The sequence below is a fragment of the Pholcus phalangioides genome, unplaced genomic scaffold (genome assembly GCF_987345545.1).
Source record: "Pholcus phalangioides strain wild (caught in Gottingen) unplaced genomic scaffold, Ppha-v1.0 ptg000011l_1, whole genome shotgun sequence".
Classification (NCBI taxonomy): Eukaryota; Metazoa; Arthropoda; class Arachnida; order Araneae; family Pholcidae; genus Pholcus; species Pholcus phalangioides.
The window spans coordinates 14,398,585-14,425,042 of record NW_028301604.1 but is presented as its reverse complement, the minus strand read 5'-3'; the positions used below and the strand labels follow the sequence as shown (position 1 = coordinate 14,425,042).

At 36.4% G+C, this 26,458-nt stretch overlaps 1 protein-coding gene across 4 annotated transcripts in view; it reads right to left on the bottom strand.

Annotated features, from left to right (window-relative positions):
- LOC149080098 (transcriptional activator cubitus interruptus-like) overlaps positions 1-23,310 on the bottom strand; it is a 76,553-nt gene extending 53,243 nt beyond the window's left edge. Inside the window, exon 1 of one of the 4 annotated variants that reach the window (XM_089239097.1) lies at positions 23,224-23,310. The gene's annotated coding sequence lies outside the window, so the exon portion shown is untranslated. Of the gene's footprint in view, positions 1-2,344; positions 2,749-9,589; positions 9,613-15,671; positions 15,942-23,223 lie in introns of those variants that run through there. The other 3 variants (XM_089239096.1, XM_089239099.1, XM_089239095.1) reach the window with 3 other exon arrangements.
- Between the last annotated feature and the right edge of the window lie 3,148 nt (positions 23,311-26,458).

Sequence of the window (26,458 nt, the reverse complement as noted above, 5' to 3'; positions counted from 1 at the left end):
TTAAAGAGATTTCTCCCCATTGAATTTAGTACTGTATCATGCTAACCATGAGAATAATAAATGTCGAGATAGACGGCTTTTTCTCATTCCAATAAGAAACAGATACTTTTTCTGGATTTTATGCCGAGGTGAACTTGGAAATAAAAGTCATCCTTTCTCCACCGGGACCCAAACCCAGGCCCTCTTGCATACCGGGCAAGCATGCTACCACACCTATATCACTGTATAAAATCTAGAAAATATGTTTCCTTAATATATTGGACTGAGAAAAACCGTCCATCTCTACCGTCCTTCCTGAGGGATACTTACTGAAGTTGAGTCTATTATTGCCTTTAATTTTCCGCTCCTCACTCCACAGTGCGTGAAATAAGGTAGGCAGGGTCATGTCCCCAGTCGTGCAGATGATAGCATGTTTTCCCAGTATGCAAGAGGGTTAGGTTCGATTCCCGCCGGAGGCCAGATGACTTGTTCTTTCCGAGTTCACTTCGGCATAAAATCCAGAAAATATGTTTCCTTAATAAATGTCGAGTTATTGAGGTTCTACTGTATAAGAAACCCTCTCTATATATTTTTGGGACCAAATTTTTGGCAAAAAGGGGTTCCTTATACACGTACGGTACTACGGCGAATATGGCTAAAATACGGTACTAAGGCGAATGTCAATCGTAACTTTGCTTTTATTAATCAAAGCATTTGTTTACCTAGTTATATTTGATATGTAATAAGCTTGCATAAATTTACTGAATCTGATTCAAAAATCCTTTATCAATCGATATACTCATGAAATATTTTTCTTTGTCATAAAAAAGTAGAATTCTTAGCACTAAGAAAATTTCTTACAAATTTTGAACAGGTATATTTCAAGACATCTTTTTTAGATTTCACATTTTCGTACGAGTATTCACTCATTCTGATCATCAACATGAAATTTTACTGTCCTTGATCTCATCATGCACGGAATCAAACTTCTATGAAAAGGGTTTCAATTATTCATTTCAGTCGTTTAGTTTACCTCGCAAAAACACGTGCACATTGGAAAATGCTTTTTATGAAATTGTCCAAGAAATTACGATAGCAAGTACGTTTCGAACCATTCATTTATAAAGTTCAGACCTAAAAAAAATGAAATATACTACGGAAATCGATGTGGCCTACCAATAATCAATTAAGCACATCCTATCATACAGAAATCTAAAGCGATGTTTTTGAAACTGTCTGCCAATATCGGCGTACTTGTTTTGACGTTAAAAGGTAATTAACCATTGAGCAAATCTGGTTGAGCTTAAAGGAAACGACATCAGTATGAAGTAATTAAGGAAAAGAGAGCATGAACCTTTTACTACGTACATAATAACATTTGTATTCTAAACTGGAAAGTATTCATTACTCTCCTGGTCTCCTATATCTATCTTGGAGATCAAGATTGGTTTTCCCGTTCTATGTACATCAGAGGAGTTCCTCGGGGCGAACTCATGCAGGTGGGCTTTCGTTCAATGTTTCAATGTCTACCCTGATCAATTTGCTGGCCTTGGGGCAAGACATCGGAACAGCAAGTCTTCGTTCATTTGCATCGGGCCGTAAAAGCTTGATACACACCCTCGTTGATATTTTGATAGCATCGCATCTCGGAACAGTAGCATTTATGGACTTTACGGGATCTTAAAAATAGATACTGAACAAACAACATCATATGTCAAACGACATCATCGTGCATATGTGTACATAAACTTTCTCGAATAAATTTTATTGATGTTTTATTGATGATGATGAAGTTATTTATCATCATCGGTGAGTCCATGGTGGTGTTTTATTGTTACACTCTAGGCTTGTTCTTTAATTTCACTCACAATAGAAGTTTTACGCACTGGAAAACTCATTGGATAGTTTCGAACTATTTGTAGTGACTGCCGAAACTTTCACGTTTATTCCAGTCAAAACTCGAACCCAAACCTATTACGTTGAAAGTCTAATTTAACCGCTCATTTATAAGTGACTATCATTCCAGATAAATTTTGATCAGATTCATCACATAATGAAAACTCATGTGATTATAATTTGTATCTCTCTCTCTCTCTCTCTCTCTCTCTCTTTTATATTAGCCTATATTCTAATAAAAGTAACCGCTATTTTCTTGTAAATTTTACTTTTCTTAAATTAATATTAGGCCTATAGAATTTTTTAAGCTATTTCTACGAAGTGTAAGTTTACCCATGAATCGTCAACATACAAATATTATGCTCAATTTTGGCTACACATTCCAAATGTTTGCCATTTTAGACAAAGTATTGTATAAGGATCAGATTTAATTTTTTTTTGGAATAATTATATGAATATTAATGCTTACCTTGTTTTAATGTCTCACTTTCGACGAAGGTATATTGAATATTTTGGAGATTTCCAGCACGCGGTTATAACATTATTATACCAATGTCCACCATCCGTTATTTAAACAATATATATTCCACAGACACGTTTCCAAGTCGTAATCATTTAATTGAAAAAAAAAGAAAACAAAGAATATATTATATATACTCTCACAGAGTGACGTCCACAATTTTTCCAATCGTCTCGTGTTTACTAAGCACGTGCCAGTAACAACATCATCTCAGCAATAAAGAGCACAACTTTTGCTATCCTTGTTATTACGCGATGTACCGTAACAGGCCCGGCATTGGCCGCTGGCTAAAATCTCAATTCGCGGTGAGAAGACAGGACCAGTGCTAGAAGAACCACTTTTTTTAGGTTGCCATTCTTTAAGACAAACAACGAAAGTTAAGTTGTTTCTCGCCAAACTGACCCATCCCTTGGCGTAGATGATACGAGCAAAGAAAAGAAAGAGACAGATAGAGAGGTAAAACTAGCCACCTGTTTTGGAAGTTTTTTTCTCAGCTACGATATGCACGTATGCGATAATTCGACATATTTTTCTTTTGCCGCGACTTTTTCTTTTCTTCACTGCGATCGTTTTCTTTGCAAACCACCACCTGTGCCTCGGGTAGCAATTAACCCGTAGTTAGGCATAAGAAAGAACGCGATCGCCTATAAAGCATTTCATTTGAAGCGTCTTCAACTTGTCACGCTACCTACCCCGAATGAATTCATCACATTTTGCCACATCCAACTTGTGCTCTCATCCAACTCTCTTCCCTCCTTTCTTAAACACAAGACACACTTTTATCTCTCTATCTATCCTTGTTGCGCCTGCGCTCAAATATACATACATATATACTGTATATACAATATGTATGTGTGTGGTAAACATGAGCAGCAACTATGTATTCAGTTGCATAGAGTTAATTTCGTAAACTACGATTTAATCAGCATCTCTCCTTATCTGATAGCGAAGCATATGCTAAACACGAGTCGACCATTTTAACATTGCAGACTTGATAGGTGTTCTGAACGTATCTTTAAAAAAAAACTCAGTAACTTACCTGCCTATCATGCTAATAGACAGGGCCGTAACTAGGATTTTTGTCCCCCGCGACAAACATTATTTGGCCGCCCCCACAACTTTGAAATTCAATAATTTTATAACGGTGCTCTTTGTTCCCTCCTCAAATTGACGCCAGGGCAGTTGTTCCCCCCCCCCCGGGTACGGACCTGCTAATAGATTACGTATTAATCTACACTGAAACCTCGATATAACGATACTCTACGGACCTAGAAAAAATATCGTTGTAGAGGGGTTATCATTATATCGAGAGGTAGCATTATCATCAGGTGTCACCAAATTTGTGTTGTTGACATCTCTCCTAAATTTCGCACTGTTTCTACCACTTGAATTGCATTTATGAATATTTATTCACAGCAAAAAATTCTATTTGATTAATTAATCAGTTCACTTCGTTGTTTCACTCCGTAAATTAGTTTCCCCCAAACAACACTTTTGTGTAATACGCAGAAAGTAGCTTAGCAGCCACTTTTTTAACACTTTCGGAAGGTAGAGAGTGCAAAATATCGATGTTATTAAACACTCTCGAAAGAAAGTTAGGAATTTGCAAATATATTGAAGGTGATTTTGAGCAAAATATAAAAAATATCGTTGTAGCCGTTTCGAAACATCCTCAAAAAATATTGTTATAGAGGGATTTATCGTAGTAAAGGATATACAAATACAAATGCCACAGACAAATTTGCCAACGAGGTGGCTGAAAAACGATGCCCATAAAAAATACGGATGTCAAATATAACAAGAATATAGCAATCCAATATAAGAGCATATATTACGGAAAAAAAAAATTAATAATATATAATACTGCCATTACAATCCATACATTGCCCATAAAAAAGATAGATTAAAGTTGTCTTATCTAAGTATGAATAGCTTCTCGATTCCTCCCATTGTAAGCATACTATTCATTAGACTAGAGGCAATTCCAAGAAAGAATCGAAAAATATCGTTGCAAAAGGATTTATCGTTATTTCGAGTATCGTTGTAGAGAGGTTTCACTGTATTTCATACCAAAACACGTCGTTCATAAGACTCGAGACATTATTACCTAATTTCATTTGAAGTTTATTTATAAATGTATATTTACTATTTCTTTTAATATAAAGATATTTTTAAATTTATCTTCTGATGTTAAATGGTAAATAATTGCTTGTGACATTAAAAAGAATTCAAAAAATCAGTTTCTTTTATGCGCAAGTCCTTTAAAATGAAAGAAAGTCCTTTTCTTTGAAAATGACGGATTTTGACGTTTCATTTTTACTTGAGTCAGAAAATGATATGTTTTCGCATATGGTTATACATTTTTATTTTTTGAGGTTTCAGCGATTCTTTTATGTTCTACCTCGTTCCCTTTTTCTATCAAATATTTATAATGTTAAAAAATTAAAACAGAAAAGACCAGATTGGATACGTCAAAGAATTTTAGTTTATTAAGTACAATAGAGATCGACTGATTCCATGACATTGTTAAACCGAATTTGGCCCACTTTAGTTCTTAAAGATTCATTATCAAATGACTGATATAAGTAGCTTAGATCGTAAGATTACTCTAGCTATCAATCAGCACATTCAAGACTTTGTGGTCATTTTATAAACTTTTTTTTAATTTTCCTATATTTAGCGACGTTTACTTTTTGTTTACAAAACATAAATATTCAAAGTTTAATGTATATACAATTTGAAAATAATTCGTACCATTCATTTATGGGGTTTATATGAATTCATCGGATCAGATTTCTCTTACAGCTATTTATGCTTTTAACTTTAAATTCAGACGAATCATTTTCCTATTACCAATTATAAGAATATTCATCTCAACACCATTCAACTACATGATTAATCCTTTCTGAAGTTATTATGATTTTTTCCACATGAGGTTATCATCAGTATCGTATCAGAATTAATTGCACCTAATATATGTTATACCATGCCAGGGCCGGAACTAGAGGGGGCGGGAGCAACTGCCCCGGACGGCAAAATTTAGGGGGCGACAGTTTTAGGTTAGAACAATGGACACCGTTATGAAATTATCGAACTTTAAAGTTGTGAGAGTGGCAAAATAATGTTTGCCTCGGGTGGCAAAAATCCTAGTTACGGCCCTATACAATGGTAGGTTTCAGATTTTCAATGCAAGTTTTCCTGTTGGGGCAATTTGCATCGTCTACAAAAATCAACATTTTTATACTTATTTTCAGTAATCAGCGATGTGATAAAACTATTGCCTTCGCGGTAAAAGATTTTTAATTCAATAAACATAATTAACATCTCATCCCGACAAAATATTTTCTATATTTTGAAAACACCTCAAGCAAGCATTAGTTTCACAATGGATCCGTCTGTTTAGAAAGTATGAAAATCATCGGAAGTTTTCACAGTCCTAATTGTATCATACCATTCATAAATTAACTCTAGTTCTCGACTGCACACTTACGTAAATAATATATACAGTGAAACCTCGCTACAATGATACTCGATATAACGATAAATCCCTCTACAACGATAATTTTTATAGGTGAGTGTCGTTATATCGAAATTTTACTGTAGTTATTCAAAGTTAAACAGTGTATTTCAATCCAAGTAATGTCGAGGACACAAAACTCAAGCTCTTGATATTCAATCTTCTGTGTGTGTGTGTATTTATAGACTTTAATTCAAAAATCTAATATAACTGCTTGCAAAAAGCACTGTGAAAAAGATCAACAAATTTTTGAATCGAATATTTAATAAAATAAAATGATAGAATACTCTAATCACACGAGGTTTGTGATTCGCTCTTAACAATTGCGAGTATAATTCGTTCTTAAAAGGTAAAAGTAACATGAGCAACTAGTATCTCGAAACAAACTTTCCCATTTAAAATGATGGGGAATCTCTTCGATTCGCTACACATGCCTACAATATTGATAGTTGTACGAAAATCGAAATAACATGATAGCATAATACAGTAGGGGGACCTACATATGCAGAATAAAAGTAATTGTGCTCACACAACAGGATTCCGGCATCTTTGAACGGAACCTTTATATAACAAGTCCTTTTTTCAGTAAGTATGTAGTGCTGAAAAATAACAAGATTCATCCCTGGTTCCTGGACAAGAGCCTTGTAAGCCTCTTTCATGTGGGAGCCATGACTCATAAGACAGAAATTGTGACTTACGCAGTATGTACAACACGGCAATATAGCTGTTGAATTCCGATTCTCCAAAGCGGCCGAGCTTTCGTTTGCGAAATGAACTTTTTCTCGTGAGTTTTCACGTTTACAAGTCGGAGTAGTTTTAGCAAATGTGCTTTGTTCTCCGATTTGGATCGCAAGTCGAGATTCAATCAAATACAGGCAGGACTACTACTGTATGGGGGGGGGGGGGGCTACAGTAGTAGGATACTTATAGTGTTATTTTCAGGGGAAAACGTAGCTCCGCGGAGCAATTGTGGCTCTATGTGCACTCTATAAGGGCTCTGCGGCCGCTCGAAGAAAATAAAAGAAAGTACATTTCAAGAAAATAATTATAAATATTTTTAAATAGTAAAAATAAATCAGTAACTTTGTTTAATACATAAAAAAATAGGCCTACGGGGCTCCGTCATAGAAATTTATATACCAGAAAGGGCTCCGCGAGTTAGGTAAAACATTTACAGATCATTTAAGTGATCCGCTGCACATTTTCAAATCACTCAAGTGACCCGCTGCACATTTTCAAATCACTCAAGTGACCCGCTGCACATTTTCAAATCACTCAAGTGACCCGCTGCACATTTTCAAATCACTCAAGTGACCCGCTGCACATTTTCAAATCACTTAAATAACCCGTATTGCATTCTGAGATCACTTGAGTGACCCGCGACATATTTATTGAGCACGTATGTGACCCATAGCATATTTTTACAGATAACCGCGGCACAACTCCAAATCCCTTAAGTGGCCCGCGACATATTTACAAATCACTTGAGTGACCCGCAGCATATTTACAAATCACTTGAGTGACACGCAGCATATTTACAAATCACTTAAGTAATCTGCGGCGCTATTCCAGATTACTTAATGAAGTGGCCCGCGACAAGTTTTCAAACCAATGAAGTGGCCCACATTGCCCTAAAGGTTGGGACAGAAATCCCTTGATTTAAACTATTTAGAGCAGCGGTTCTCTTCTGCGGAGCCCTCGGGGCTCCGCGGCCGCTCGAGGAAAAAAGAGAAGGTAAATTTGAAAAAAAATAATTATAAATATTTTTAAATAAAAATAAATCAGTAAATTTGAGGAAAACACATAAAAAATGGGCCTGCGAGGCTCCACCATAGAAATTATATTCCAGAAAGCGAGTCAGAAAAGGTTGAGAACCGCTGATTTAGAGCATAGTTTCCAAACTTCTCTCCTCTGCCACGGGTCTACTCTGAATAAAAGTTTTCTCATCGCTCTCCTTTCTGAGCGATCTCATAAGATCCTATATCTTATTCGTAGCTATTATTGTCCCGTCCCCCTCTAGTCCATTTCATAGCTCTCCCGGGGGCAATATCACCTACTTTAGAGAACACTGATTTAGAGATTCAATGTCAACACTGGAAGGTTGGCCATGAGGATGAAACTACAACTGTAACGAATTAGTTGAATATAATATAACTATTAAATATTATCTGGACACGTAGTATTTTTACTGAGTGGAAATATGTGTTCAGATGAAAGCATCCTCACAAAAAATTAGAGGGTGAATAAACTAGTAAATATGGAAACTCAGCTGCAAAGAAACGGATTATGATTTTAAAACAATGATTGAAGTGATCTAAAGGAAAATAGAAGACTAAATACTGATAATTACACTCATTCTCAAAAGTTAAGCAATGAACTGATAATTCTTCATTGTAACGGTATAATATTCTGGACAGAAATTGCTATGCACCCGCATCGACCTCCGTGTTTTCATTAGAGGTTCAGAGACGGAAGTGAACTATCGAGATGACATCGTTGCACCATATGCTCGCACCACTTCCTTCTGCCACGGAATCTGATGCCATGTTTATGGAGGATAATGCAAAAGTATACACAGTTTGTGTTGTCGGGCATTACGTTCGGCCTGAAATGCTGAATCGTATGGAATAACCGCCCATTTCTTTTGACTTGAACCCAATAGAGAGCATATTAGACATCCATGGAGGACATTCAACTGCTCTCCATGGCCCTTCCCAAAGCCTTGGTGAACTGCGAACAAGTCTTTCGCTTAAATGGACCTTGATACCGCAAAACGTCATTGATACTTTTACTATTGGTATGGGTCGACACTTCCGATTCTGTGTATCCAGCATAGGTGGTCATATCCCATATTGGCCGACCTTCTGCATTGAACTTTTTGTGGCTTAATATATGATTGTTCTTTTCTACGCCAGTTATTCGATTTTGGACCGCCTGTCTATTTTCTTTGTAATTTCACCTATGATCAGGCATGAATACCCTATTTCAGACCTTAATGGTCTGTGTAAAGTCCAACAAAAAAGAATTAATACATTGGCTTTTATAAGCATTTATGATTTTGTTGCTTAACTTTTGAGCATTAGTGTAAGTAGATGCATTGGGCAACGCAATGAAAGTGAGAAAAGCGCTCGAAGGATTCTCAGAATAAATATCAACGGCATTTTCGGTGACTTCTACACAAATCAATTCTTCACATTCCATGGAGCCTTGTAGGCATGCTATTAAGTATGCCTACTTAATATCATGAAATTTCCAAAAAGATGAGCAATAGAGTATTTTGCAATGAAGAAGAAGCTGGTGTGAAAAATCTCATTTTGCACATCTTCTGGACCAAAGAAAACAAAAAATAACTTTTTGAATAGAGATATGAAGCTGATGGTGCTACTTCTCTTCACAACTCGTGTACTGATACCGAAATCTCATTTGTCGTGAACACGTCACCTCACAAATACACTTTTTATACTCAGATCATCCAAAGTTATTGTGTGTCCTCCAAATACTTTTACCTCCTCAAGAACTATCACCATTTGATGATGATAATAGATATATATTCAGTGATTTAATATTTAAGACCACCCTTAGTTAAAAAATTTCACCGTTTTCTTCTGCAGGGGAGAATATTGGAATCCGACATTTGCGTAAGCGATATTGTATACGTATATAGTATTAATACGTACCCATAATAGTAGAGTTGTTTGATATACGACGCCTAATTTGCTGTTTGAAAATGTTGATATTACTCTCTCAGTGAGTTTGAAATTCTTCATCGTAACTTTATTATGATTCCATTCTTTTGTGCTTTATGACTTATTTGAAATCTTGACTATTAAAGTACATAACATGCGAAGATAACAATGAATGCGTATATCTTATTCAGTTACTTCAAGAAAGGTAAAAAGGGCAAATCTAATGTTAGAATCAAACATAATTTTGCATGAATACGTCCTCTTTACGGTATGTAAACACGAATAGTGGTAATAACTCAACTTTCTATGTGTGTGTTTTTTTTTTCAAGTGGACACCCACATCTACGTCATCGTATGAAACTGAGCATATCGGGCGTGGTAAATTTGCACAGGGCGGAGAAAGACTATCCCGCCTATATTCATGTGCCTTTTCCTTATTTTATCTTTAGTTCTGGAAAAATAAAATAAGAGAAAATATTATCCGTTCTTTCTGGAAGAATAAAATAATAGCGCATTGTGCGTTTGTTTCTACAGCGGTGGTTATGCCAACATAGTCCACGAGTATTGAATCGACATCAGGTGCACTGAACCTCGTTTCAATTATGAAGGTAAAAAAGCTTGATTTATCTAAAGCATGCCTGTAATAACTCAAATGAAACTGTTCTCCGTGTTTTCGATCCACTGAGAACACAAAATAGCATGCATTTATATAGCACGAGGATAAGTATGAAGCTGAAATTGGTGAATTTCTAAGAATTTTAACATTCTCATCTCAGCAACAGGTTTCTGTCAGTGATTCTACACACACATGCTACAATTTTTCTAAAATCTTTCAGCAGCTATTAATCCTTAAGTGACATTGAAGAGATTTTTTGCCTCCTTAACTCTTTAATTGGCAAGCATTGAAATAGCCAGACGAGAAAATTGTGAGGGGCCTCATTAAGCAAATGGAATGAATGCTATTACATGACAAAAAAAACTTTATTGTCAGCATATAAAAAAATATGGGACGATGCACTTCGTGGAACGCACTGTATTTATATGATTTATGTAGATTTGAATAGTAGGCCCCTATAAAAATGTCATTTATTGTTTGTCAACTTACTTTTCTATCATCGTTGAAGAATGCATAGCAATATGTCTCCTCCACACATGGTATTTTCCATGGGAAACGTCGAGTCCAAATTTGTTTTAATTGTACATTATCGAACTTATTGACCGCCTAAACAAATCGACTATCGCCCCTCTCCAACTCGATAAAGACACATCCGTTCATACATTACTGTTTGCTGATGATCTGGTCATACTTGAGGATACCCCCGCGCATAGGCGTGCGCAAAATTTTCTCGGGGGGGGGGGTTTAATTCTTTTTTCTTCTCAGGAGCAAACCTGAAGTTTTTCCTGCAAAAATAGCACTATAATCTCGGCTTGAGGGGGTGTTAGAACCCCAAACCCCCCCCCCCCCCTTTGCGTACGCCAATGCCCCCGCGAACTGGCAAAAGAAAATTGATATTTTGAGCATCTTTTGCTTGGACTTTCGTCTGTCAATTTATATAAGCAAAACAAAGATTATGGTTTGTAGACGCGGTGGACGCTTTACAAAACACGAGCGTTGGTTCTACAGGAACGACAAGCTGGAAGTAGTGTCAAATTATACGGATTTGGGGATTCAATTTTCTAGCTTTATTTCATTTGGCGCTGCAAAAAGGATACTTTCGGAAAAGCCGAGACAGCGGTTAAGAGCTCCTGGCCGATAATGACAAAGACAAAGGATTGTTCAGTTAAAGTGGCATTGAAACTATTTCATTCATTAATTCTGTCAGTTCTCTCTTACGGGGCCCCAGTATGGATATCAAAATTTTTAGATGACTTTGAACATATTTTCTTACTCTTTTTAGAAGGTTTTTTGCCCTGCCTAAATATATTCCCGGTTATCTCCTCCGTATTGAACTAGGGCACCCCCAGGTATCAGTCATAATGAAAAAATTCCTGCTCAAGTTCTATTTGCGAATTCTAAACATGAAAGGTAATAGATTCCCGAAAATTTGCCTGAAAAACCTATAAAAGAATACCAAATTCGATTGGCTTGCAACAATTTGGGACATTTATGACGAGAATGAATACAATTATTTAAAATTTAATTTCGATCCTGCCATGAGATTAAGCATTACAAAGCATACCCTACATACCCTACGTTATAGAACGGTTGATTTTTCAGGGTGAACAAAAAGATCTTCAGTTTTTAAACTTGCTGTAGGCTACCGCAGTGTGCTATAGATCAACGAAAACACTTTCATGTTTGAAAAACTATCTAATAATTGGCTCAGAAATACATCTCAAGCGCGTATTAATATAACTTAGTTTCGGTTTGCCACCTATTAGAGACTGAGAGATAAATATCATAGTTATCATAGTTTCATAGTTATGATGAATCGCGTGCCGCCTGGCAGTCGAGTGGTCAGGGAACTAGCTTCTCACTGTACAAATCTGGGTTCGAATCCCGGTTCGGGCATAGATGTTTACTAACACTAACAAATTCCCTGGACGGATCATGCTGATCCCTTGGGAATACGTGAGGATCACGTCGTTATTGAAAAAAAAAAAAAAAAAAAAGTTGAGCTTCACGAAATAAGCAGCTTTTGTAACCTACGTAGAAATGAAACTTGGTAGCATGGATTTTTCGAATGCCCAACTTATAGAACTTTTCAGGATAATTATTTGCTCATGAGTGGCATTTCCAATTTCAAACAAGCACTAACTGCGAATAACTCCAAGGTGAAACATATTTATTTTTTACTTAACTACTGTTTGAGACATCGTCTTCTCTATGCCAGTCTATCTGAAAATTAAAACCAATTTTTCAGCCCTGAATAATTCAGTCTTATGTAAATGTGTTTTTTATTATTACTGTTATTTTTTTTTTTGTGTAATTATTCGTTGTGCGTTTCCGCTTAAGTGTATGTTGTCCTCCCGCAATGCTGTCCCAATAATTTTTTTATTTTATTTTGTGTGCTAAAAAATGAAATATATATCTCCATCTTTAAAATGGGCTCACGCCAAATTAAATAAAAATTCTGATTCTGATTCTTCTGACGTGGTATTTCCCTCCAAAATGCATGGGGCAAAAATCGCTCTTGCTTTGCTTGCCAAGAAATAGGAGACGTGTTCCATTGAGTCGTTCTGTTGGTATCAACAGAAACTTCATAAGCACACACATGAATTTCACTAGTAAAAATCGATGTTTAGGAAATGTTTAGAAGCATCAATGCTGAAACGAACTCATTTTTTTCGCACCACGGTCATTTTCTGCACACGAGGTTTAATTAGACAGGGACCTACAATTTTTTGCTGATTCCGAACGGCAGGCTTGTTTTTTATGCTCATCGAGAGGTGCGCTAACCCCTCGATGGGAGACTCCCTGCGGTAGCAATTTTTTCTGCGGTCTCATGCCGCCGTTTCTGTTGTACTCTTGTGTCGGGAAAGTTTTCTGACAAGGACGAACCGGGTATCGAACTCGCGACACCTCTAAACATCCTTTGGTACTTTAGGCGAATATCTTATCGACCTGGGCTACCGCGCCCTACACGAACTCAAAATACGAGATTCGTTCTAACGAATTCAGTCTTGTATGAAAAATACAAGAAACTCATGTTGCTTGAGAGCAACACTGTTTCTCAATAGGGACTACTTTTCCCTATACCCCATTAGTTTACACCTGCTGAAAATTAAAAGAAAGCCTACTTACTTAAAAAGTATTTGAAATTTTGAAGGGGGTTTAGTGATTTCTGCTGTGCCACTTAAAGGGTTAACACGCTCAAATAAAAGTTTACTTTTTTTCTAATGAAAAATATTAGTAACTAAAGTACTTTAAATAAAGCACCAAAGGATGTTTAGAGGTGTCGCGAGTTCGATACCTGGTTCGTCCTTGTCAGAAAACTTTCCTGACACAGGGGTACAACAGAAACGGCGACATGACCGCAAAAAAAAAATTGCTACCTCAGAGAGTTCCCCCATCGAGGGGTTAGCGCACCAACCTCTCGATGAGTATAAAAACAAGCCTGCCGTTCGGAATCGGCAATAAATTGTAGATCCTGGTCTAATTAGCCCTCGTGTGCAGAAAATGACCGTGGTGCGAAAAAAATGATCAAATAACTCGAAAGATCCGCATTTGTATTCGTTACACAGTTATATAAAATTTCTATAATTACCTGTTTTTGATTCCAAGGATATTAAAAATGTTAATTAAAATTGAAAAATGGACTATTTCTCTTTATATATATATTCCCTTGATAGGATAAGCTATAACCTATCATTTCAGAGCAACTATTAGTTATGCCTGTTGTTCTTTAGGAATTGAGTCTGAGGCTGTTCCACCCTCCCCCCTCTAAAGTTAAACTTACTTGCAAATGCAGTTCTCAGAAAAATTGGTTTACAGAACAGTTGGAATTCAGCTAATTCTTTATTTGGCCGTGTTGCTCTCACACACACACGCAACAGCAACATGTTTTTATATTTTTCAAATACAGGCATTATGTATTTTGAGATCGTTTCGGCATTCATGCTTCTAAGCATTTCCTAAATTCGACTTTTACTTAAGAGCTGTTCATAGAATTTCTATAACTACCAGCTTAGAATGATTTTTTTACACTTGCATTTTGGAGGAAAATATCATGTGTTGAGAAGACGTTTTCCTTTTTCTGTGTTAAAGTTAACACATGTACATACATTATTTGAATTCTTACATTGGTTACCGATTTCTGAGCAAGAAAGCAGTTTTCATAAAATATAGTATTAATAGTATTTATCCTCTTCGCTCATTTATAACTATTTTAAATGGTTTCTAATGATCCTTTTTTTCAAGTAAACATCTGAGGTAACATATGTTGCACCTAATTCAAATAATCCTTAGTAAAGATATCCACCCAAATTAATTAATGAATTAAAAAAATAAAAAAATTTTAAAGGGCATTTTGACATACAATAAACACAAATCAATCGTATTTTTAATCACCATTTTTAATAACCATTAATAACCATAAAAATAAACATTTTTTTAATAGTCAGCTTGGCTCAGGTGTGAAGAGGTTACTCAGAATTCTAAATCTTTCTTGAAGTAGTTTTTTGTTTTACAATTATTTAAAAACACAACTGTAAAACTGAAATACTGTAAATGTAATATTTTTAACTGTTCCCTAAAAATTTGACGGTTGGAATTTGAATAAAGGCATGGCAAAATAAAATTTCATTTTTGAGGGAATTACTAAATTTACTATTATCAAATTTAGAAACTATTTAACTCATTTTTGACCACACTCCTCCAATTCATAACCGAATAGCACAATTTTTTTATATATGGTAATCGGTTACTTAAATAAAATATTTGAGAAGTTTCAAAAAATTGAATATTAATTTAGCATGCTTTTCTTTGTAATTAATGTTTCATATTAATCAACTTTTAATTAATATATAAATTTGTTAACTTCATTTAATTAAAATAATTGGTAATTATGATTTTGGGAAATCTCATGTATCACATGAAAAAAATTAATGAAAAAACTATTTTTTTTATATATTTTGAAAAAATTTATTTCTGTTCATGGTCAATGCCAAAAAAAATTCTCAGATCGGAAATCAGGATAAAATTTCCAAAAATTTTATTTTTGAAAAGTCATAAAATATTAAATTGCTTTGTAAACAAATTTTTAAAAATACTATATATGGCACTCTCTGTTTAAACTTTATCATTTCAAAAAAAATTTTATTTCATTCGAAAATTTGCATGAAAATTAATTAAAAATATTTAAACAAAGCGTTACGCCAGTCAAAAATGGGTTAAGATATATCCAATTTTAAAAACCAATAAGTTGTGAATTTAAACTAAAATTTCATGGAAAAAATATGCATATAATACATTATTTTAGCCTTCTTGAAATGAGATTTTTTTTGTTGAAAAATCAATGCATAATCGCTAGATGACAGACGAAGTTTTCCAATAAAAGTGTTTCTTTAAGAGAGGATAATCCAGTTATATATATATATAGTGATAAGAGGGATAAACAAACACTTTCCTTACCTGCCAGTTTAAAATCCGTGGATAGTATAGTTTCGGGCATGTGTGCATGTACGGTGAGTATAGCATCTGCGCGTCAAGTTCTCTTTCGTTTCTTCTCCTCACGGCACTTGAGAATAAAAGCAGCTGAAAGTTAAGCGATTTATCTCCTTGAAGAAGAAGAAAAATGCAACCAACCCTCCCCCAGGTAAGAAAGAGAAGCGAACAAAAGACACTTCTTCCTTAGCTGGTTGGTGGTAGTGGTGTATAAGAATCGCCGCACCACGCACTCACTCACGATGCACCACAACTAAACTAAACGCCACGAGGTTACCTTCCTCACCACAGGAGCACTTTCAACGTTAAGAAAAAAACATCGTCGCCAAACTCTATATAGATATCATCTTTATATTTTTCCTTCAGCAGGAGGATTTCTTCAGTCAAAAATTCAGACTAAAACCCGATTTATTTATTTATTTATTGTCATCCTATTATTACAACTATCACTTTATGTATATATATATATAATTGTAAGAGTTATGAACCCTTATTGATTTTGATATGCGTATCAAATGAACGGACGTCCACGTGGTTAAACAACCTTAAAAAAGGCGCTTGACAAATGGAAAAAAAAAAAAGAGACATTTCCTTGTTAAATCTTAGATGATGCTGTCAGATTATCAGGGCTGGTTGACCACGGCCTTGTCACTTGACTGGATAAAAGGACATCCTGATGTTAGTCTTTTTGAGCACATGTTATTCGAAGGATTTAACGCTCCCATGCGTCTGTCATCTAGCCTGTAACTTATTTCAATACTGTTATCTCTATCATCGGATCTGTTCGCAACCACGATTCCATACACAACACATGTTGAATATTTGCTCTTTTTTTTCCGTGAATGGTACGAACAGTTTAGGTTTATAAGAGTAAGATGCAGAGTGGTTATAAATAATCTAACGCTACTCAGACGTATGTAGCGCCCATTCTGATGGAGGTATTTTGATGAAACTTGGTATATAGGATATATGGACTATGGGAAAAAAGAAATAGCTCAATTTTTGACCACCAGGTGAAAAAGTGGGGCTTTTTATAATCGCAGTTATCTTTTTCCCTTGGTCCAAATGACGTATAGCAGATCATTTGATAATTTTTGTCGCACCACGGTCTTTTTCTGCACACGAGGGCTAATTAGACCGGGACCTACAATTTATTGCCGATTCCGAACGGCAGACTTGTTTTTTATACTCGTTGAGAGGTTGGTGCGCTAACCCCTCGATGGGGGACTCCCTGCGGTAGCAATTTTTTCTGCGGTCATGACGTCATTTTTGTTGTACCCCTGTGTCAGGAAAGTTTTCTGACAAGGATGAACCGGGTATCGAACTCGCGACACCTCTAAACATCCTTTGGTACTTTAGGCGAGTATCCTATCGACCTGGGCTACCGTGCCCCAACGTATAGGAGAAGTGGCATACATAAAAAACAAAATAACTATATAGACCTAAGTAATTAATTATTTAAACTTCTTTTTCCATTTTGATGGGCAGATTGATAATAGAGTTTAACAAGATAATTTGTCACCAAAGCTTATTTAGTTTGACCATTTTCAATGTTTCATGCTGATGAATACCTAAGTAACGTTGTGTGACAATGTAACCTATGCTTTGTGACAACTTGCCCTGTATATGGGGTTGGTTGTCGCATTCGTCAAGAAATTTTTAAAAATGTATATTTCATAGAAAGAGTATTTTTTGTATTCGCAAAAAGCTCTATTACAAGCTAATTGCTCAAACTTGATGTAGATATATATAAAACATTTGGATTGGTTTGAGTTAGTTAATCCCGAAATTTAATTGAAAAGTAAAAATTGTGGCAACCATCCCCGGTCTACCAAGTTTCAATGAAATACGTCCACCACAACGGGCGCATCATAGGTCGGAGTAGTGTCAGTATAATTAAGCTGAGTACGGTCATAATTATACTCTCTCTCTCTCTGACACTACTCCGACCATATATATATATATATATATATATATATAAACATAAAATAGTATTCTTATTCTTCCTCTATGACCCCGACCTATGTAGCGCCAGTTGTGGTGAACGTACCGTATTTTCCAGTGTATAATCCTAGGTTTCGCATAATCCGCATGCGAAATTTGGAGAAAGAAAAAAACCACGTATAAAATACGTTGCGGCGTATTATCCGCAGGATTTAAAAAATGATTTTAAAAATTTAAGCCGGGTTTTCTAAGAGTAGAACTTTTGCACCGTGTGCAGCGTGAAAACGCTGATTGGTTAAAAACCTGAAATTCAAGTTTTCTGAGTAATCAGCGTTTTCACGTTGCTCACAGCGCAGAAACTCTACTCCTATAAATATCCGGCTTTACCTTGTCTTTCAATAATCAATTGATTCATACGCTAATTAATGAAATTTATTTACAAAGCAATAGCATTATTTAGACCCAAAACATAATTTACAGTTCAATCAAATGCCTTCAAATTCAGACTTATCAAAATACTCATTAGGCTGATAACATCATTTTCTGCAGATTGTCCGCAGTGGTGGATAATCAGCATTTTTAAATGTTTAACCAGTTTTTTAACAGATAATCCGCGGATTATATCAAGGAAAATACGGTATTTCATTGAAACTTGGTATATACGTTATTTGGACCGTGGTAAAAATATAATGCGATCAGAAGTGCCACCTTTTCACCTGGTGGTCAAAAACCGAACTATTTTTTTGATTGAATCTGTCTTTCCCCGTAGTTCATATATCCTATATAAAACGTTTTATCAAAATATCTCCGTCAGAATAGGCGTCACATACGTCTGAGTAGTGTCAGTATATTTATAACCACCCTGTTTATAATAGATAAGATAATACATATACTTCAATAACATAGTTTTCCGAGTTTTTTTAGATGGAATAAAATTTTAGTACAAAGAATAAAGTGAAACCTTGCCACAGTCGATATAGCGATAAATCCCTCTACAACGATATTTTTCAAGTCTTGTTTGAAAATGTCTATACTCTAATGTTAAACTGCTGCCTCTCGATATAATGATATTCGCTCTACAACATAGTTTCCCAAACTTTTTGTTCTATCGTCCCCTTCTTCATAAAATAATTATTTTTCAACGCCTCTCAACTCAAGCCCATCCATAGGATCCTATACTAAACCCATAGCATTTTCCGCCTCTTTGGACTATTCCATCGCCCCAGGGGCGATATTGCCCACTTTGGGAAACTGCTCTACAACGATATTTGTCTTGGTCCGCAGAATTGTTATATCAAGAGAGAGAGGTTTTTCACTGTAAATTACTTTCATGTGAGGAAAAGGATAGGAAATTTTGAATGAAATTTGTTTGGAGCATGAGAAGGATTCCTAACATGTCGAAGAGAGAAGAGTCTAATTAAATAAAATTCACTGATTCCATTTGTGTGATGACGGTTTCTTAGTCCATATATATATATATATATATATATATATATATATATATTCTCAGCCACCTCGTTGGGCATTTTGCCTGTTGTGGCATTGTTTTTGTATTTGTATTTGCATAATAAATATACGTAAACAATCGTAATTGAAAGCAGTTATTAGGTGACATTTTTGAAAAGTAGACCTGTGGATAAATTTAAAAAGTTAATAATTTTAAAAGATTTTTACTTCTAAATACCAAATACTAACATTTTTGTATTGAAAAATGCATTAAATTTTTTAATATTAATATTTTTTTCATTTTTTTGTATTAAATTATTTATTTTATATATTATTACGTTTTTATTTATTTGCTTATTTTATATTTATTTTTATTTTTTATCTCTGTATTCATTTCATTTTACTTATTTTTTTAATTCTAAGAACTGTTTGGAACCAGCGATTTCTCCGCTTGAACTTCAGTTTTTACATTTTAAAAATTTCAGACTTTTGTAAGTCAATAGTAAAGGAAAGAATCGACCGAATGATGATTATACCACATATTTTCGCTTTAAAAAATCATCGGGAAAAAGTTCCTTTTTATTAGACATATTTCCATCGTGCCACTTCTGATGGTTTACGCATTTAATGTCAAAATGCACAGAAATAAATATTCACTCGATATGCCGAGTGCATCGAAATTTCGCATTAGTAATGTTTTTGCTATGCCATGTGGTCAAATCTGGCAACATTTTAAAATGAATAATTAGACTTGATAATTTACTCTCTTCGATCCTTAAACTGATGAATAAAATTCAAATTAATTTTCTTTAATAATAAAAACACACCAAAATGATTTATAATTGAATAACGAAATCTTTAAATAATCTGCCACGTGATAAATGAATCAAGTTTTGTTTTTCTTTTGTAAAACGCATGTCATACAAGACATTACACATGATTACAAGATAACACGCACATAATACTTTGTCACGCATTTAAGTGACGACTTGAGATCGATTGCGTCACGCAAGGGTTGCCGCCATTTATCATCTCACACGTAAACGATATCTAAGAGTATACTTTTCTATTGGATAAATGGCAATTTGTACTCATATCGAGAATCTTTCTGGTCATGGTCCGAAATTCTTCAACAGGGAAATTTAGGACCATGAAATGAAGAATTTCTGGTAATTTCTTCCAGGACATCTAAGCTAAAGCCTTGTTAGCATACTCCTTACACGTACCATGATTCTGTCGAACAGTATAAAATACAAACACAATGGCCACACAATCAGGGCTGGATCCAGGCATGTGGTGACGAGGCAGGGCGCTAGGGCGGCATTTTTTCTGAGACAGATTTGTTATGACGGTATTTTCACTCTTGCAGATTTTTAAACATCGAATTCATTTTCAGGGGAAACGTTAGTGGGTAAATAAGCGCAAGTAAATACAATATTTTTGAAATGCTATATTCAACACTTTGCTATTGAATACTCAGTTCATCTCAATACAAATTTTTTCTTCTGCAAAAAAACGCCTTTCCTGCACTTCCAAAAAAAGCCGCCGGTCTCTACAGATAGGCCGGACTTAGACACCCGTACTATGTCTTTTCCAGTTGCATCCATCCTCCGGGAAAGCTCGATATCGCAGAAGTTATGGGAACCTGGTAGCATCTGGTTTTTTCAGAAGCTGGTTTTTGAAATTTAGTTCCTTTTATTCTTTTTGTAAAGGCTATTTATCACTTTTTATCAGCGTTTTTCCAGTTTACTTTCATTTTGGCTGAATCCCTCAGCAAGTTTGGATTCCTTGCAGGGCATATCTTAAAAGCATAATGGGCCCCCGGGCCAAGTGATTTTCCGGAGATCCTACCAGGAAAGTTTACATGCTTACTCTTGAAAATTTTAACCAAATCACATTTTTCTGAGCCGCACCCCCCTCATTTCTCGAGGCCCACGGGCCGTGCCAGTGTGTGCCCATGTGTTAAGGCGGTACTGATTCCTTGTTCATCTTCCCACAAATGCCCCTTTAGGCCAAAACCATACCTACTAGAGATAGGCGTACCTCCGGAGTTTATATATCCTATATCCTGTTTCGGGTCAGGAATGTTTTGACTGCTCGCTTTTGTATACCAGTGGTTCTCAAAGTGTGCATCGCGGCTCCCAAGAGCGTCGCCAACCTTTGCTAGGGGTGTCGCTGTGAGCTTGCGATATTCATATACGCCAGTTCGTTGCTTTAAAGTAGTTCTTCGTTAGACTATTTTGTTGAGTCGTGGACGAACGTTGACAAGGGCAAGAAAGCCACGGTTGAGGAAACTTTGAAAACCACTGCTGCATACCTATACATCTGTTCTCCTTCAGTCAGTTATCAGAATCATCAGACTCCTCTTCTTGCAAACAATGTGCCATAAAAAAAAAGCCGCTATCTTTATGTCATTTTTCTGTAGCGATCTTCACGGTAACTTCAAAACCAATACATCATATGAGATTTTGTTTGTTTTTACACAACTTCTTCCCCAATTGTAATTTCACAGCCCAAAATATCGCCAGAAATCTCGACACTATATCAGTGCCAAGTTTATCTTCGACAAAGCACACCTTAAATTTTTTGGTTACCTATTGCCTGTCTTTTCTATGGGATTAGACCAGTGTTTCTCGAAGTGTGCACCGTGGCTCCTAAGGGATTGCCTATTTCGTGCTTTGAAGTGATTCTTTTTTTTAGCCTATTCTGGAGAGCCGCTGATGACCACTGTCATGGCAAGGGAGCCACGGGTGGCAAAAGTTTGAGAACTACGTCCCTAAACCATCAGTATGACCCCTCCCACAGGAGGACGCGACCCACACTTTGGGAATCACTGTATTGGGGTAATAGACGTGAAGAAAGAAAACGCGCTTCAAATAGTCGTATCCGTTTCGTTTAAAAAGAAATACGATAACCATGTTGGGATAAATCGAGAATCTATCCACACTTAGATGACACAACTTATAAATATTTTTTATGGGCATTGCATTATATTTTATCATGTATATATAGTTTTTAGTTTTTATAATTGCACTTTTAATTGGGTTGCTGTATTTCAGAAATATATGACATGCATATTTGTTAGGGCATCTTATAGACATCTTTTTCTCATCCACCTCGTTCTGCATTTTGCGTGTTGTTTCCTTGTATTTGTATTAAAGCACCGAACCAGCACACATAAATACCGACAGTTCACCGCAACGCCCTTGACAATGGCTTGCGACACACACTTTCAGAACCACTGGCCTACACAATGAAATTGCTATTGATCTTTTCTGAGTGAGCAATCAATAAAAACTGTCTTGGACAGGGAATTCTTAACCAGAGATTCTTGGAGTGGTTTCAGTGGTTTCGTGAGCTTGGATAAAGAAACAATTAACTCATTATTTTTGGCTTTCTGTATAGGGCCTAGTGATTATTACAGTGGATCCCACTTGTAACGTTCTTCAAAAACCATCATGATAAACGTTGTTTAAGTGGTAAAGCTCTTCAAACGAGAAATTTCAATAATCTCAATTCTTATCAAATGCTATGGGTGCTCAACGTTCAGAAAAGTGTGGGCTACTTCATTGGTTTGAAACGTGTCGAAGCCACTTTAGTGATCTGGCACGGTGTTGCAGGTTCTTCAAGTGATCTGTAAATGTGTCGTGAGTCGTTTGAGTGATCTGTAACTGTGTCACAGTTCACTTGAATGATTTCTAAATGTGTGTGGGTCACTTGAGTGATATGTAAATGTGCCGCGAGTCACACACGTTTAAGTGATCTGGATATGCAGAGGCGGATTTAATGGCTGGCGCACCGGGCGCTCGCCCGGGGCCCCGACTTCTAAAGGGCCCCGAAAAAACCAAAACTCCAGACTTTTTTCTAATTTAAGGGGTCCAATATTTTCTTCTGCGCCCAGGGCCTCGACCGACTTTAATCCGCCACTGTCGGTATGTGCCGCTTAGTTCATTTTTACAAAGTTAAATTTGAGATCGTGGACCACATCAGATGGTTCCAAGGGCCACATTTTTATGCGGGTCATGGGTTGAGCATACATGTTATAGACAAAACATCTTCAACCTGTTCCTAACTTACATGTGAAAGTTAGGATCAAACCCGATTTCAAGAAAATTTATTCGATACTTACCTCGAGAGTACTTTTCCCATTAATTCAATTCGCACTGATTAAGATGTTCGATATCCAAAAGAGACATTTATATTTAATCAATTTCTAAAAATTCATCATCTGAAGTAAATGAAATTCTCTCACAGGATTAAAAAAAAAAATCGAGAAAAGATAAAATATATTCTAAATATCGCCAATCTTCGCCAGAATAGCAAATAGTAGAGTGGAAAGTACACGCGTGCTACCACAATAACCGGTCTTAGCGGGGATATCCACTACCAGAGACCAAAAAAAAAAAGTATCCCCCCCCCTTTCCCCTGTATTTTGAGATGCAACCAAGCAAAGTGATGGTTGGTGGTGGTTGAGGGGGGGGGGGAATATACCTATAGAGCCATCATGTTTTGAGTGGCAGGAGGGGCGGTTCCTCCAGTGGAAAAGCGGCACGCCGCTCCTAGAAAATAGCAGTGAGGGTTATATATAGCGAGAAAGAGACAGGGCAGGTAGAGAGAGATGAGAGAAAAAGATTTCCAACAAAAAATAAAATAAAAAAGGGAATAGAGAGCCTAGTAGAAGCTACCTTGGTTTCGACCCGCCCGGTGAGGCCAGTCAATTGAGACATCAACTCCGCGGCTTGCGCGAAACCACGCAGCAAGCAGCAGCAGCAGCCATCGGGTTCGGCAATGCCCAAAACTACTTCGGCCTTAACAACTGCGTCAAGTGCTGCTTTTTTTTTTTTTTTTTTTTTGCCACCCCACCTCTCGCTCTCTCTTCTTCACCTTCTTTCTTTCTTTGTTGCTCAAAAGGTAAGACGATAGAGATGGAAAAAAAAATAATAACAAGAAATTTAACACGAAAATATGAGAGAAAAAGAGAAGAAGAAGCTGCCGCAACATGCAAGAAATGTCAGCAGCGGCATACGTACACAACAACATTTATAGAGCAAACGGTGGTAGTGGTGGTGGTTCGATATTCTTTTTTTTTTTTTTTTGCAACACTAAGCTGCCACATTGTTTACTCGGTAATAGAGGGAGTTTCGACAACTTCTTGAGATTGTGTGGACAGATTGAATGAATCTCTGCTGGGGAGGAGGAGGTCAAGATTTCCTCGGGATTGTGACTGCTTAAAACAATTTTGTATGGATTTTTATTGTGATCTTGTAGCTTTTCTAAAAAGTTTTTCGGAAGTTAATCCTCTTTAAGAAAATTTTGAATGTCAAATTAAATAGAATCCGACTTGTGGTTTAACGTTGGTTGCTCTCTCAAGAAATATCAATATTGCGATACCTCAGTAAACGAAGATAACGCAGGTCTGCGATCAAAAAGCTGTCTTAAAAATAATTAGTGTTTCTTATAGTTTTTTGGATGGTAATTCTCCTGAAAAAATTAAAAAATTCCATCACGTTTAGTTTTGAGTTATAAACCACGTTGAAACTGTGCGTTATAAACCGATGTAGTAAATTATTTCCAAAGATATTTCAGTGATTTTAGAGTGAAATTGGGACGCTGATTTCGAATCTGACATTGGTTTTGCCATATTAGCTCCACCATTGGGGAAAAAGTGAAAATTAAATTTTAATAGTAATACCACAAGCAGCATACAAATCACATTGAAACTAAAGCCCTAGGCCATAGTATTGTCAGCCTCTTTTCTGTAAGAGCCATGGATATGATGACAAAATATCAATATGCACGCCTCGAGCTACACCATTGATTTTGGACTTCCAGCAACCCTGTGGTTTCGTTTAGACATCTAGTGTCCAACGTTTTGCCTTGCGTGGAAGCCTTGACAATTACGAACGAAACAGTTCCACGCAACCCAAACAACATGATTATTTCTTCAATATAGAACACTAATGAAAATTTTGAAACTTTTCGTAACCTTTGGGATTCACAGAACACCGGTTGGGAAACTGCATTATGTTGCCTGTTACTATAAATGTCTTTTTAAAGTTTTTCCCGTGTATTTTCTAATAAATATATAGTATCAGCAGAGGCGAATTTAACGGCGGGCACACCGGGCGTGCGCCCGGGCTCCCAACTTCTGAAGGGTTCCGAAAAGCCTAAACTTTACAAGTTTTCTAATTTAAGGGCCCCAATGTTCTCTTTTCCGCCCAGGGCCTAAACCGACTTTAATCCGCCATTGAGTATCAGGGTTGTTCAAATGAAAAAAGGTGACGAAATTTCCTGACGATAAAATATATTTACCAACCATTCAGGGGTAACTGCTTTGAGACAGGGCAGAAATTGCATTGGTGCCCAAACCAGTCATTCTCGAATAAAAACCTTCGGCTGTGAGAGCAACGGATCCCTTACCGCAGTGGTTCTCAAACTTTTGTCAACCGCAGTCCCTCATCTAATTCATGGTCTCTCCAGAATAATTTAATATATATTTCACTTATGAAACAACCACTTTAAAGCATCAATAGGCACACAAATCAGTATAGATAGCTCATCGCGACGCCCCGGACAAAGGTTGGTGACTCCTCTAGGTGCCGCGACACACACTTTGAGAAACACTGACTTACAGTGTCCTTTTAGTCAGAGTCCAAGCTAACCTATATTCTCTGATTTGCTTTTTGCAAAAGGGATTGAAATGAGATTTATGGGTAACAAATCTGAACTATAGGGCTGTTTTCTAATACTTAACAGTGAAATTCGGTGAGAAGATTGCCTGTTTGCTGGGATACATCTGAGTGGATATTATCGTGCAAAAACACAGCTGTCACAATCAACAGTCTGGAAAGTTTGTTCTTCGTTGTATGATGCAGGAGTTGCCATGCGGTGGCAATGTATTCAAAGAGCTCAATGAAGAAGCGTTCTTAGTCATCTTCCTGAAGTGATTGATAGTGAACTGGAAGGTTAGCGTCTACTCTTACAGCTCCTCTCTCTGCACGTGTAACGTCATACCGATGTAATTTCACGCAACATCACCCACATTTCACGTTACAATCACACCACATTCGGTCTCTTGCAAACTGTGCTGTGATTTTTTTTTCTGCAGCTCGCTATCTTTTATTTGATCATAAAGTATTATCATTTTCAACTTAACATTTTATCTACAGGATCTTTTATGAAATTGTAGAAACAAAATCAGAGGTGAATAAATTCGTCCCATTGAAATTCTCAGTAGCCACCCTCTACAAACAATCTCGAGACGGCAACAAGGATGAAAAGTATAAAAAAACAGTAAGTAATGGACATTCTTCCTCCTTGGACAAACAACTGAGAAGAGTTTTCTCTCTTTTTTTGGGGAAAAA